This window comes from Littorina saxatilis, linkage group LG11 (assembly GCF_037325665.1).
Source record: "Littorina saxatilis isolate snail1 linkage group LG11, US_GU_Lsax_2.0, whole genome shotgun sequence".
NCBI classification, from domain to species: domain Eukaryota; kingdom Metazoa; phylum Mollusca; class Gastropoda; order Littorinimorpha; family Littorinidae; genus Littorina; species Littorina saxatilis.
Genome location: NC_090255.1, coordinates 8,666,830 through 8,678,220, shown reverse-complemented (window position 1 = coordinate 8,678,220; position 11,391 = coordinate 8,666,830). Strand labels below are relative to the sequence as shown.

The window sequence follows — 11,391 nt, the reverse complement described above, 5'->3', positions numbered from 1 at the left end:
TTCCCAACTGTCAGTGGAGGAACGACCTTTAACAATTGCGCTCATGACTGAAATAAAGCGAGGCAGTTCGGAGGCAAATGAAAGTCAAAGCTTCGTTGGACCAAAAAAAAGGCTGGCAAAAACGAAAGTGGAAGCCAGTTGAATCAAAGTAAAGTGGGTTCAGACAAGACACAAATAAGGCGAGTCAGATCTGGAGCAAATAATTGATAAAGCTTCATGGGACAAAGAAAGAGGCTGACAAAAACAAAAGTAGAACCCAGTTTAAAGGCCCAGTAAGCCTCCCGTAAACCATCACAGATACTGTCAGGCTTTTACACACAGTACAAACACCCTTCCATTTGAACGCTCACCAAACGGGAACATCCTAGGTGCCCTCCGTAAAGAGCGAGCAATTTTCAAAGAATTTATTTTTGCGTAGTTTATCTTACTCCTGAGCCATCGTGAACCCGTGTGATCCAGTTTCTCTTGTTCACATTGCAGTCGTCAGTTAGTAATTTGAATGCGACTCGCTGTGAGCTTATCTGCAATAGCACGTTATTATGTACCTCTGACTATGCACGAAACAAACGGCTGTGGTTCACAAGAACTCTCGCGATGGCTTTTCACTGTTCTTAGGAACTGGCGATAGGTGTAAACCGTCATCTGCTACGAGAACCACGACCTCCGGGCTTTTCTTTTTTCAAACTTTCAAAACTTCGAATTGTACTGATCTTGTCTTGATGAAAAAAGAATTCTTTTATGATTTAAGAATGTTTGTGTATCAAGCTGTCAATTTATTATTTAGATTTTAAAAGTTAGGTCTAGCCCCAAAACGCACCACCGTCCGATTGTCTCTGACACAATCCGCAAAATTAATTCTTTGAAAATTGCTCGCTCTTTACGTAGGGCACCTAGGATGTTCCCGTTTGGTGAGCGTTCAAATGGAAGGGTGTTTGTACTGTGTGTAAAAGCATGACAGTATCTGTGATGGTTTACGGGAGGCTTACTGTGCCTTTAATCAAGGTTGAGTTGGTTCAAGACACAAATAAAGCGAGGCAGTTCTGGGGCAAATGAAAGACAAAGCTTCTTTGGGCAAAGAATGAGGTTGGCAAAAAAACAAACCCAAAAAAAACAACAACAAACGAAAGCAGAAAGAAACAAAAAACAAAAAACGGAACCTTGTTTAATCGAAGGGAACTTTTGTGCAAGACACATTTTCTGGAGCAAATGAAAGACAAAGCTTCTTTGGACGAAGAAAGAGGATGAAAACAAAACAAAAATGGAACCCAGTTTAATGAACTTACGAGGGGAACTTAGTGCAACACACGGACGTTTCGTCTTCCAGTGCTGTACAACAATCGATATCGGATTTTCTTCAATTAAGACCTAACTTACTTAAAGTGTAGGTCAACAATAAACTATCGGGTGGCGCAACTGTTTGGTTTTCTTGAAACGCCACGCTGGTGTGGGTTTTCCCATTTTGTGTTTTTTGCATTATAATTTTGAAGATATTTTGAAGCAACAAAGTGTGTGTGTGTGTGTGTGTTTGTGTGTGTGTGTGTGTGTTTGTGTGTGTGTGTGTGTCTGTGTGTGTGTGTCTGTGTGTAGCATTCTTGTGATTATTACTTAAAAATAAAAATACTACATTCGATTTTGCAAACAAAAACTTGACTAGCCATGTCACAGAATGGTATTGGCAGGAAGGTACCTTCAACGGACGATTGCACCACGTTATCGTGGTTCAAATATAACTCGTGAAGTCTGCTCCCCTGTCCAAAAGGCTTCTTTTCAAGCAGTGTTGAGGCGATTAACTACAATGGCTAATTGCCCACACGGGAACTAATTCGCACCCCACAAGGACTTTGCCAACGCATATACATAGACGATGCGTAAGGGATTTAAAATCCTCCTGTTGGTTCCCAGCTTAGACTAGTAGTTTAGAGAGTGTTTTTGTGCTTGAAGTCGAAGAGGCACGTTAAGATGTTAAACACAATCTGAGAAAATACAGGTATGATGATTCAAGTTTTCAGTTAGAAAGCCTCAAAATGGATTTATCTAAATGGAGAGGATAAAGTATTACTTCATTGTTGTGTCGTGTATTGTAAGATTTCGGAGTATTGAATAACAAGAATAGGACTAAAGACACAAGCGAAACAGTCGGATTCAAGATTCAAATGAACAATAAGAAAGAGAAGCTATGAGAACTTTAAGATGGGTGAGAATTTTTCGGAGAAAATCTCATGATACCTGGGCAATAAAACATAAACAGCAAGAACAACACGTGCACTGGAAAGAAATTGCAAAAGACTACGTTTTTATATCTAAAAAATTAAGGGAAAATGGCACAAGCAACACGTGCGCTTGAAAGGAATTGCAAAAGACTACGTTTTTATATCTGAAAAATTAAGGGAAAATGGCACAAGCAACACGTGCGCTTGAAAGGAATTGCCAAAGACTACGTTTTTATATCTGACAAATCACACGGGGGATAACCGGTCAAAGGCCGAACAGAAGCCGAAGGCCGCTCATGACACGTGTGAAGGCAAGTTTTGTCTGTTTTCTAGGTATTGTTTGATTTATGTCGGGATTTAAGGTAAGCTACTGATTCAGCGATGACTAAATTTGTTTCTTGATGCATAAAAAGTCAGGGAGCGATTGATATTTGCCCGTAAATAGCCTTCAAAGCTGAAAATGTCCGCGATCGAGCACCGGAAATGGCTGTTCGATGGGTTTTGCAAGTAGAAATGTGCTTTATTTCACCAAATCAGCTCGTATTTGGTGTGGATACGGGATTCTAGAGGACGAAGGAGTCATAAGAGGTGCAAAGAAGTGCTATTTGGGAGTAGAATAAATCTTCCGAGACAGTAGACAAGAGAAGGTCATATTTGAGAGATGCGCGTAGGCCGATTGTCTTTCCGACAAGCGAATGATACAGCAGATTAATCATTCGTTTTGACCAGAAACCTAGTTTCTAGTTTTTATGAATGAGTTTTCTTAATTAAAACAATCACGAGAACTCTCTCGCTTAGCCTAATGGCTGTTCGATGGGTTTCGCAAGTAGAAATGTGCTTTATTTCACCAAATCAGCTCGTATTTGACATCGGTTTGGTATATGTATATATATTTTCTAATCCTACCGCGAACTGGATAGCAGACGCGGCACGACTGTTGCACCACACTTTGAATGCGCTGAACACCAGCCATTAATAAGGAATGAAGGTTGCTGGTACACTGGAAAGGAATTGCAAAAGACTACGTTTTTATATCTGGACAATTAAGGGAAAATGGCACAAGCAATACGTGCACTTGAAAGAAATTCTAACAGATTTGATTTGCCGAAAAGGTTTGAGACCCCTGATTTAAGCTTGACCCGTTTTGAACTGTCTGGTTGGTGTACACATCATCCATGTAAATAGGCCCAGTGAAATTGAACACTTTATCTGTACATATTTATTATGATATAATATGCGTGTGGAAGGAGTGGGAAGTTTGGATGCATACACCATAACAAAATCCTGTGCTTTGCATTTGGTAAATAAACTGTTTGACTTGACTTTATGGCTTTACTTTCTCAAATTCTCTGGTCGTGAATTCAGTACATATACTTCTGTTTTAAGACTACTGTACCTCTCAAGTTTCTCAGATTTGTGTGTACGTCTTAAAACGAAGAGACCATCACGGTATTGCTTTTGTGTATGGTGAATAAGGAAGAAAGTTAATCAGGTCAAGGATGTGCTAGGATTTGTTTCCTTCAGCAAATTCACCGAAATGGTCAGACAATTTTCAGCAACTGTCTTAATTGTTGAGACAGCCGTAGTTTCGTCATTTCAATGTCAAACATCATCATACTGTTAAGTTGATCCCGCTAATTAAAAACATGTTTTGGAAAGAGCATACAAGTCAGACCATTTGACCAACAAAATTTAAACTGTGTCAACTGATCATTCATAAAAAGAAGTTTATGTGCACCAAATATGTTGTAATTTTCTGAACACATGTAGAAGTTAGTAGCATTTGCACTTGTGACTTTTTGGGGGTCACCCTATATTCGCTGCGTCAGGTACACTCAGTCAAATGTTCTGCGAACTGTTACACAGTACAGGACGATTTTCTATTAGCTTTGGACTCCGTAAATCGAATGGGCAAAGTTTGTCCATTTACTTTCGTTTTGACTGCTGAAAAATCGTATAAATCCGTCTAATGCCGCTGAAAAAGTTGCATTTGCTTATGTTGTGACGGCTTTAAAGGTCGCGTACTGATGTTATAACCTATGAATATTGATTATTGATTTTGGGCTGAGCGTTACGGCGCAAGTCGTTTTGTTTTACGCTGTGCTAGATCTTCGCAAAAACCCTAGTACGTTGTGTAAGTGCAAGTCACTAGTAGGTTAATGCAATGTGCAGTGAAATGGAAAATGTTGCCCCCAGCCCTCTCTGTGCTGTAAAGGTCTCGGGGTTAGCTCGGTTTAGACACACATGTTCCGGTCCCGAATAGCCATTTTCTCGGTTGTTGAGACGTAAAATAAACCCACAACCATTAGACACATGCTCTTCAATTGCTTCTATTTATGTATTTTATACAGCGTTTTAATGGTGATTCCCGACGTTTTCACTATTTATAGGAACATTTGATGGTGACGCACTAAAAACCTGTTAGGGCCAAGGTTTAAACCTACTCTTCTTTTTACATTTAGTCAAGTTTTGACTAAATGTTTTAACATAGAGGGGGGAATCGAGACGAGGGTCGTGGTGTATGTGTTTGTGTTTGTGTGTGTGTGTGTGTGTGTGTGTGTGTGTGTGTGTGTGTGTGTGTGTGTGTGTGGGTCTCTGTCTGTCTGTGTGTGTGTGTGTGTGTGTGTGTGTGTGTGTGTGTGAAGAGCGATTCAGACTAAACTACTGGACCGATCTTTATGAAATTTTACATGAGAGTTCCTGGGTATGATATCCCCGGACGTTTTTTTCATTTTGTCGATAAATACCTTTGATGACGTCATATCCGGCTTTTTGTAAAAGTTGAGGCGACACTGTCACACCCTCATTTTTCCATTAAATTGATTGAAATTTTGGCAAAGCAATCTTCGACGAAGGCCGGGGTTTGGTATTGCATTTCAGCTTGGTGGCTTAAAAACTAATGAGTGAGTTTGGTCATTAAAAATCGGAAACTTGTAATTAAAATTATTTTTTTATTAAACGATCCAAAAACAATTTCATCTTATTCTTCATCATTTTCTGATTCCAAAAACATATACATATGTTATATTTGGATTAAAAACAAGCTCTGAAAATTAAAAATATAAAAAATATGATCAAAATTAAATTTCCGAAATCGATTCAAAAACTATTTCATCTTATTCCTTGTCGTTTCCTGATTCCAAAAACAGAAAGATATGATATGTTTGGATTAAAAACACGCTCAGAAAGTTAAAACGAAGAGAGGTACAGTAAAGCGTGCTATGAAGCACAGCGCAATCGCTACCGCGCCAAACAGGCTCGTCACTTTCACTGCCTTTTGCACTAGCGGCGGACTACGTTCAGTTTCATTCTGTGAGTTCCACAGCTTGACTAAATGTAGTAATTTCGCCTTACGCGACTTGTTTTGTTTTGTCTTCTGATTGAATATCATGTCCTTTTGGACTTATATTGTGCTGAGGTTTGGGTGTCGTTATGTTTGGCATCTAAGTAATTTTTCAAGGGAGGGGGGGGGGTGTGGTATGAATTGTATGCATTCTTTCTGTGTTGAAGATCAGAGATACGCCACACTTTTCTTCAAGATAACGTCTTTCAGAAGGACTGGGAAAGAAACTTAGATGTTTTTAGAATCACTTGTATTTTTGAAAGCACTTGTATTTTTGCGAGGATCCTCAATATCTCTGAAGATTCAGTGTTACTGAATTCTTCTAAATTATTGTCTCCTTCTTTTAAAGAATTTTCGTCGTCGTTGTTGGTTTAAACAGTATTTTATTCAGACACAAGTTTACAAAGCCCATGGAAGGTATAATATATAATAAAGGAGCAGAACAAGATAAACTTATGAATATGCTCTTTCCAACAACTAACCTTTCTTGTTTTTTGATTATGCTTAGAGACAAAATAATAGTCGTCGTTGTTGTTGCTATCCATATCGGTATTCGTCGCAGAAAAAAAGCATACATAGCCTGTAGAGTACAAAAACATAGTTTGTAACTGTTGAGTATCACTATCGACGAGCAAACTGTTCGTGGTCGTCGACTAAATCCCCGAATAGGTCCAAGCCAGCACGCGTGTTGATCCGGAAACCCCTGAGGTGTGGCCCCTTAGCTTTACAAAAGGAACTGCTGTTTGACATTCCCAGCAACACAGGAATATTATGATCGCAGGACATTGCCTGGAGACTAGCCAACGTCTTTCCAATTGTTAAAAGATGAAGAGTAACTTGCATGTTCGTTCTTTGTGGTCGGTTAGGGGGTCGGTAAGGGTAGAGAGGGGGTGGGGTGGGGTGGGGATAGCTTCAAGGTCTACTGTAAAGTTGAGCTTAAAGCCATATGTACTCGATGACTATACACGCTAATTGCTTTACCAACAGCTGGAGACATGCTAAATTAAGTTCCCTGCAAAATATTGTGGTCTAGGACCCCTTCAATGTTGAGATATGTTAATTTTCATTTTGATCTGGATCGTCCTATTTATAGATTTGCCAACAGAGGTAGCGTTGACGCAAGGGAAATAACTCCGCGTCTTTGTTTACATCCAAAGTTTTTGAGACTCTAAAACAAGCTGTAATGCATGTATATGGTCCGCGCATGGCGACATATCGTCATTACATGGTCTTATGGTGCGTTTGACATCGATTATGGGCAAACTACACTTTGTAAACACGGGAGCGCGTACATATGCCTTTAAAAGGATTGCTGCGAATGGAAGTAGGGATAGGGGCTAGATTATGTGCAGGCTTGACAGTCGGTGTGTGTGTGTGTGTGTGTGTGTGTGTGTGTGTGTGTGTGTGTGTGTGTGTGTGTGTGTGTGTGTGTACGAGAGAGAGAGATAGAGAGTGTGTATATGGGTGTTAGTGTGTGTGTGTGTGTGTGTGTGTGTGTGTGTGTGTGTTAGTGTGTGTGTGTGTGCTAAAACGGGCAGACACACCCCTACGGGTACAATAGATAGGACCTTGCTGTTTAAAATGCTGAGCAATACAGGAATATTTTGATCGTGCGTCTGTCCGTGTATGTGTGAGCATGCGTGCATGAGTGTTTGTGTGTGCGTGTGTCTTTGTGTCTGTGTCCGTTGTTTTAAATGTGAGAAAGAAAAAAAAGAAGAAAAAAAAAAGGAATATTATGATCGCAGAACTTTAACTGGCACTTGTCCAACTTCTAAGTTCTGCGAGTATCTCTCTTCGAGGTCGGCTCTAGCATGGAGCTTAGGATTGAAAAAAACCCAGATGAGGTTGTTGGGGCTGGGGTTATATGAGGGCTAAGGACTGTGTGTGTGTGTGGGTGGGCGGGCAGGCGTGCGTGTGTGAGTGCGTGCGTGCGTGCGTGTTTTGTTCTTTGCTTCATTTTATTTAGAGCGGCTGATCGATCTAAGACAATCTGTCTCTGTCTCCATGTTCTCTCTGTATGGCTGTCTATCTCTCTGTGTGGCTGTCTATCTCTCTGTGTGGCTGTCTATCTCTCTGTGTGGCTGTCTATCTCTCTGTGTGGCTGTCTATCTCTCTGTGTGGCTGTCTATCTCTCTGTGTCTTTGTCTCTCTGTCTGTCTCTCTCTCCCTTGCTCTCCCTGTTCACAGTAATACTTTTTATGGTAGTCATTTTGTGGTGATTTCATCAATCAATCAATCAATCCATTTAAAAAAAATCGACAAACGATAACAGTTAATGCCAGATCAGTCGTTTTTCATTTGTGGTCATCCCTGTATGTGTTCTTCAGTGCTATGTGGGTGACATTTTCTTTGTACGCTATCGGTCATTGAAAAAAGGGCCTTTTAGCCTATTTCTTAAGATAATTCTGTGATTGTGTGTTAAATATAAAGACAAGGCCTTGGCATTTTTGTAAATGCATCATTATACTGTGTTATAAATAGGCCACATTTTGTACTTAACAAAGTCTTATGGTTTAGATGTCATTTTGTGTTCACGCAGCCCTGAAAGTCAAAAAAATACTGTACTAGCCTTTGGCTAGTGATTCTGAAATTTTACAAACTTTACTAGCCAAACCAACAAATAGTTTCAACAATTTGATTCGCATTTGGCGAATAGATGAACATTTCTACTCGCCAGTTACATGTTATTCTACTCGCCATGGCGAGTAAAATACTCGCCACTTTCAGGCCTGCTACGTGTGCATTCTGAGTCAGGAAAAAAGACATAATCATTTCCTTCGAGAATCCTGTCATGGTCTGGTATTTTACGAGAATCCTGTCATGGTCTGGTATTTTACGAGAATCCTGTCAAGGTCTGGTATTTTACGAGAATCCTGTCATGGTCTGGTATTTTACGAGAATCCTGTCATGGTCTGGTATTTTACGAGAATCCTGTCATGGTCTGGTATTTTACGAGAATCCTGTCATGGTCTGGTATTTTACGAGAATCCTGTCATGGTCTGGTATTTTACGAGAATCCTGTCATGGTCTGGTATTTTACGAGAATCCTGTCATGGTCTGGTATTTTACGAGAATCCTGTCATGGTCTGGTATTTTACGAGAATCCTGTCATGGTCTGGTATTTTACGAGAATCCTGTCATGGTCTGGTATTTTACGAGAATCCTGTCATGGTCTGGTATTTTACGAGAATCCTGTCATGGTCTGGTATTTTACGAGAATCCTGTCATGGTCTGGTATTTTACGAGAATCCTGTCATGGTCTGGTATTTTACGAGAATCCTGTCATGGTCTGGTATTTTACGAGAATCCTGTCATGGTCTGGTATTTTACGAGAATCCTGTCATGGTCTGGTATTTTACGAGAATCCTGTCATGGTCTGGTATTTTACGAGAATCCTGTCATGGTCTGGTATTTTACGAGAATCCTGTCATGGTCTGGTATTTTACGAGTATCCTGTCATGGTCTGGTATTTTACGAGAATCCTGTCATGGTCTGGTATTTTACGAGAATCCTGTCATGGTCTGGTATTTTACGAGAATCCTGTCATGGTCTGGTATTTTACGAGAATCCTGTCATGGTCTGGTATTTTACGAGTATCCTGTCATGGTCTGGTATTTTACGAGAATCCTGTCATGGTCTGGTATTTTACGAGAATCCTGTCATGGTCTGGTATTTTACGAGAATCCTGTCATGGTCTGGTATTTTACGAGTAAGAGCTTGAACTTTCTCTTTGTGCATTATTATACTTCACCGTGAAAAGGCCACATTTTGCACCATTTTTTGTTGTATAGCCCTATTTCTTTAAAGAGTCCTGCTATTGTCTGAAAATAAAGCCTTGGAGTTTTTGTACATTATTATACTGCGTCGTGAATAGGCCTCTTAAAAAAAAAAAAATTAAGAGTCTAAGTCCTTGTTTGAACAAGGCTTCTTTTGTAACCGGATGTTCAAAGAAAGCTTTGTGCTGTGCAGGGGATAATGCTTTTCTTTTTTTAAAATTAAACTGCAAAAAATGCAAAAGGTTTGGGAAATATTTATATGCTTTGAAGGTGTGATTTAATTTCGAATTCAATTTATTTCCGTGCACAACCTTTCACGCTATGTGATTGGCAGTGTCGGTGTCTCGGGTATTTGGTCACTGTCAAAGTCGGATTTAGGGGTAGTACTAGTAGGAATTGATTTTTTTTAAACACCTTAAACACCCTTATTCTGGTTTTCAAAAGATAGGCTTGTGAATTTAGTCAGCGTTTTGTGGCTGTTTCTAATGCATTTATTTCTTTAAATTCTTGTTTATTTCTCTCTGTTAATGGAATACATTGTTTGAACTCATTTAGTACTTGCGTGAAAGTAGCAAATCGGTGAAAGAAAACACACACACACACGCACGCACGCATGCACATGAATAAATACAGGTGTTTTGGGTTTGTCTCACCCTCCCCCCCCCCAACTTCCACCACCACCGCCAGCAAAACCGTAACCACTACCACCAACAGCATCCGTTCTTTAAAAGGACTGACCTAGCTCATGTTCAGAGAACTTAAATAATGTTTCTGCATGAGTAACATTCAATGAGACAAAAACATACAATGAAAAACAAACCTTAGCAAAACTCGAATCTTTTAATGGGAACCAACATACAATATTACTCTAATTTGTCCAAAAGAAGAAGTTTATTTAATAATAATAATGCAAACTTTTATAGCGCTATTCTAGAAAAATGTCTACTCTTAGCGCTTTACCATACATACATCTACCAAGCATACTATACACGCACAGGCAAAGAAACCGACCAAACATAACCAACAAACTATACATGCACAGGCAAAGAAAACGACCAAACATACAATACACGCACAGGCAAAGATAACGACCAAACATAAACAAACATACTATGACCAATCATAACCAACATACTATACGCGCGCAGGCAAAGAGAACAATCAGCACATGTAATAATTACTGACAACTAATGATGCAGGCATACAATGACAATCCAATACACAGCCTAGGCACAAGAACCACATAAGGCTACTGTATAAAAACGTGTCAACAATACTATTTACACACACACAAACAGTGCTGACACAAAGCGCAGAAAATATATATACACGTTATTTTAGGCACTAGGTAGGGGGTGAGGTGGGGCGGGATGGGGTGGGTGGGGAGATGCTGGAGGGAAAATCACTTGCGCTGAAAGAGGTGTGTTTTGAGATTTGTCTTGAATGTAGTGAGAGAATCTGTGTGTCTGAGAGGCAGAGGTAATCTATTCCAGGTCACAGGGGCTTGATAGGCGAAGGACCTCTCGCCACATGTCTTTGTTTGCACTGTGGGGAGTCGGAAGAGTCGAGTGTCGGCGGCGGAGCGAAGCTGACGAGAGGGGGTGTAGAGATTGAGGAGTTCTGAGAAGTATTCTGGGGCAGAACCAGAAACGACGGCAAAAGAAAGAGAGGAGAGTTTGTATTCGATCCTTTTAGTGATAGGCAGCCAGTGTAGAGAGTGAAGAAGGGGTGTGGCGTGTTCATACTTGGAAGATTTGAAGACCAGGCGGGCAGCGTTATTTGGGATCCTTTGAAGTCTATCTAAAAGGTACTTAGGGAGACCGGCCAGAAGAGAATTGCAATAATCTATCTTTGAGAGGACTAAAGAACACACTAACGTTTTGGTTGCATCAGTGGTGAGGTAGTGACGGACTGAACTAATCTTGCGCAGCTCTAGATAGGCGGACTTGCAGATGTTAGAGATGTGTTTTTGGAAAGAGAGAGTTGGATCGAGAGTGACGCCAAGGCTGCGGACAGACGGAGAGAAAGAGATAGGTAGTTCGTTGACAGTGAGAGAGGCAGG

General features: G+C 40.3%; 1 protein-coding gene across 10 annotated transcripts in view; it reads left to right on the top strand.

Annotated features, from left to right (window-relative positions):
* Nucleotides 1-11,391, top strand: part of LOC138979690 (doublecortin domain-containing protein 2-like) — an 85,882-nt gene that overhangs the window by 35,888 nt on the left and 38,603 nt on the right. The window lies entirely within an intron of this gene.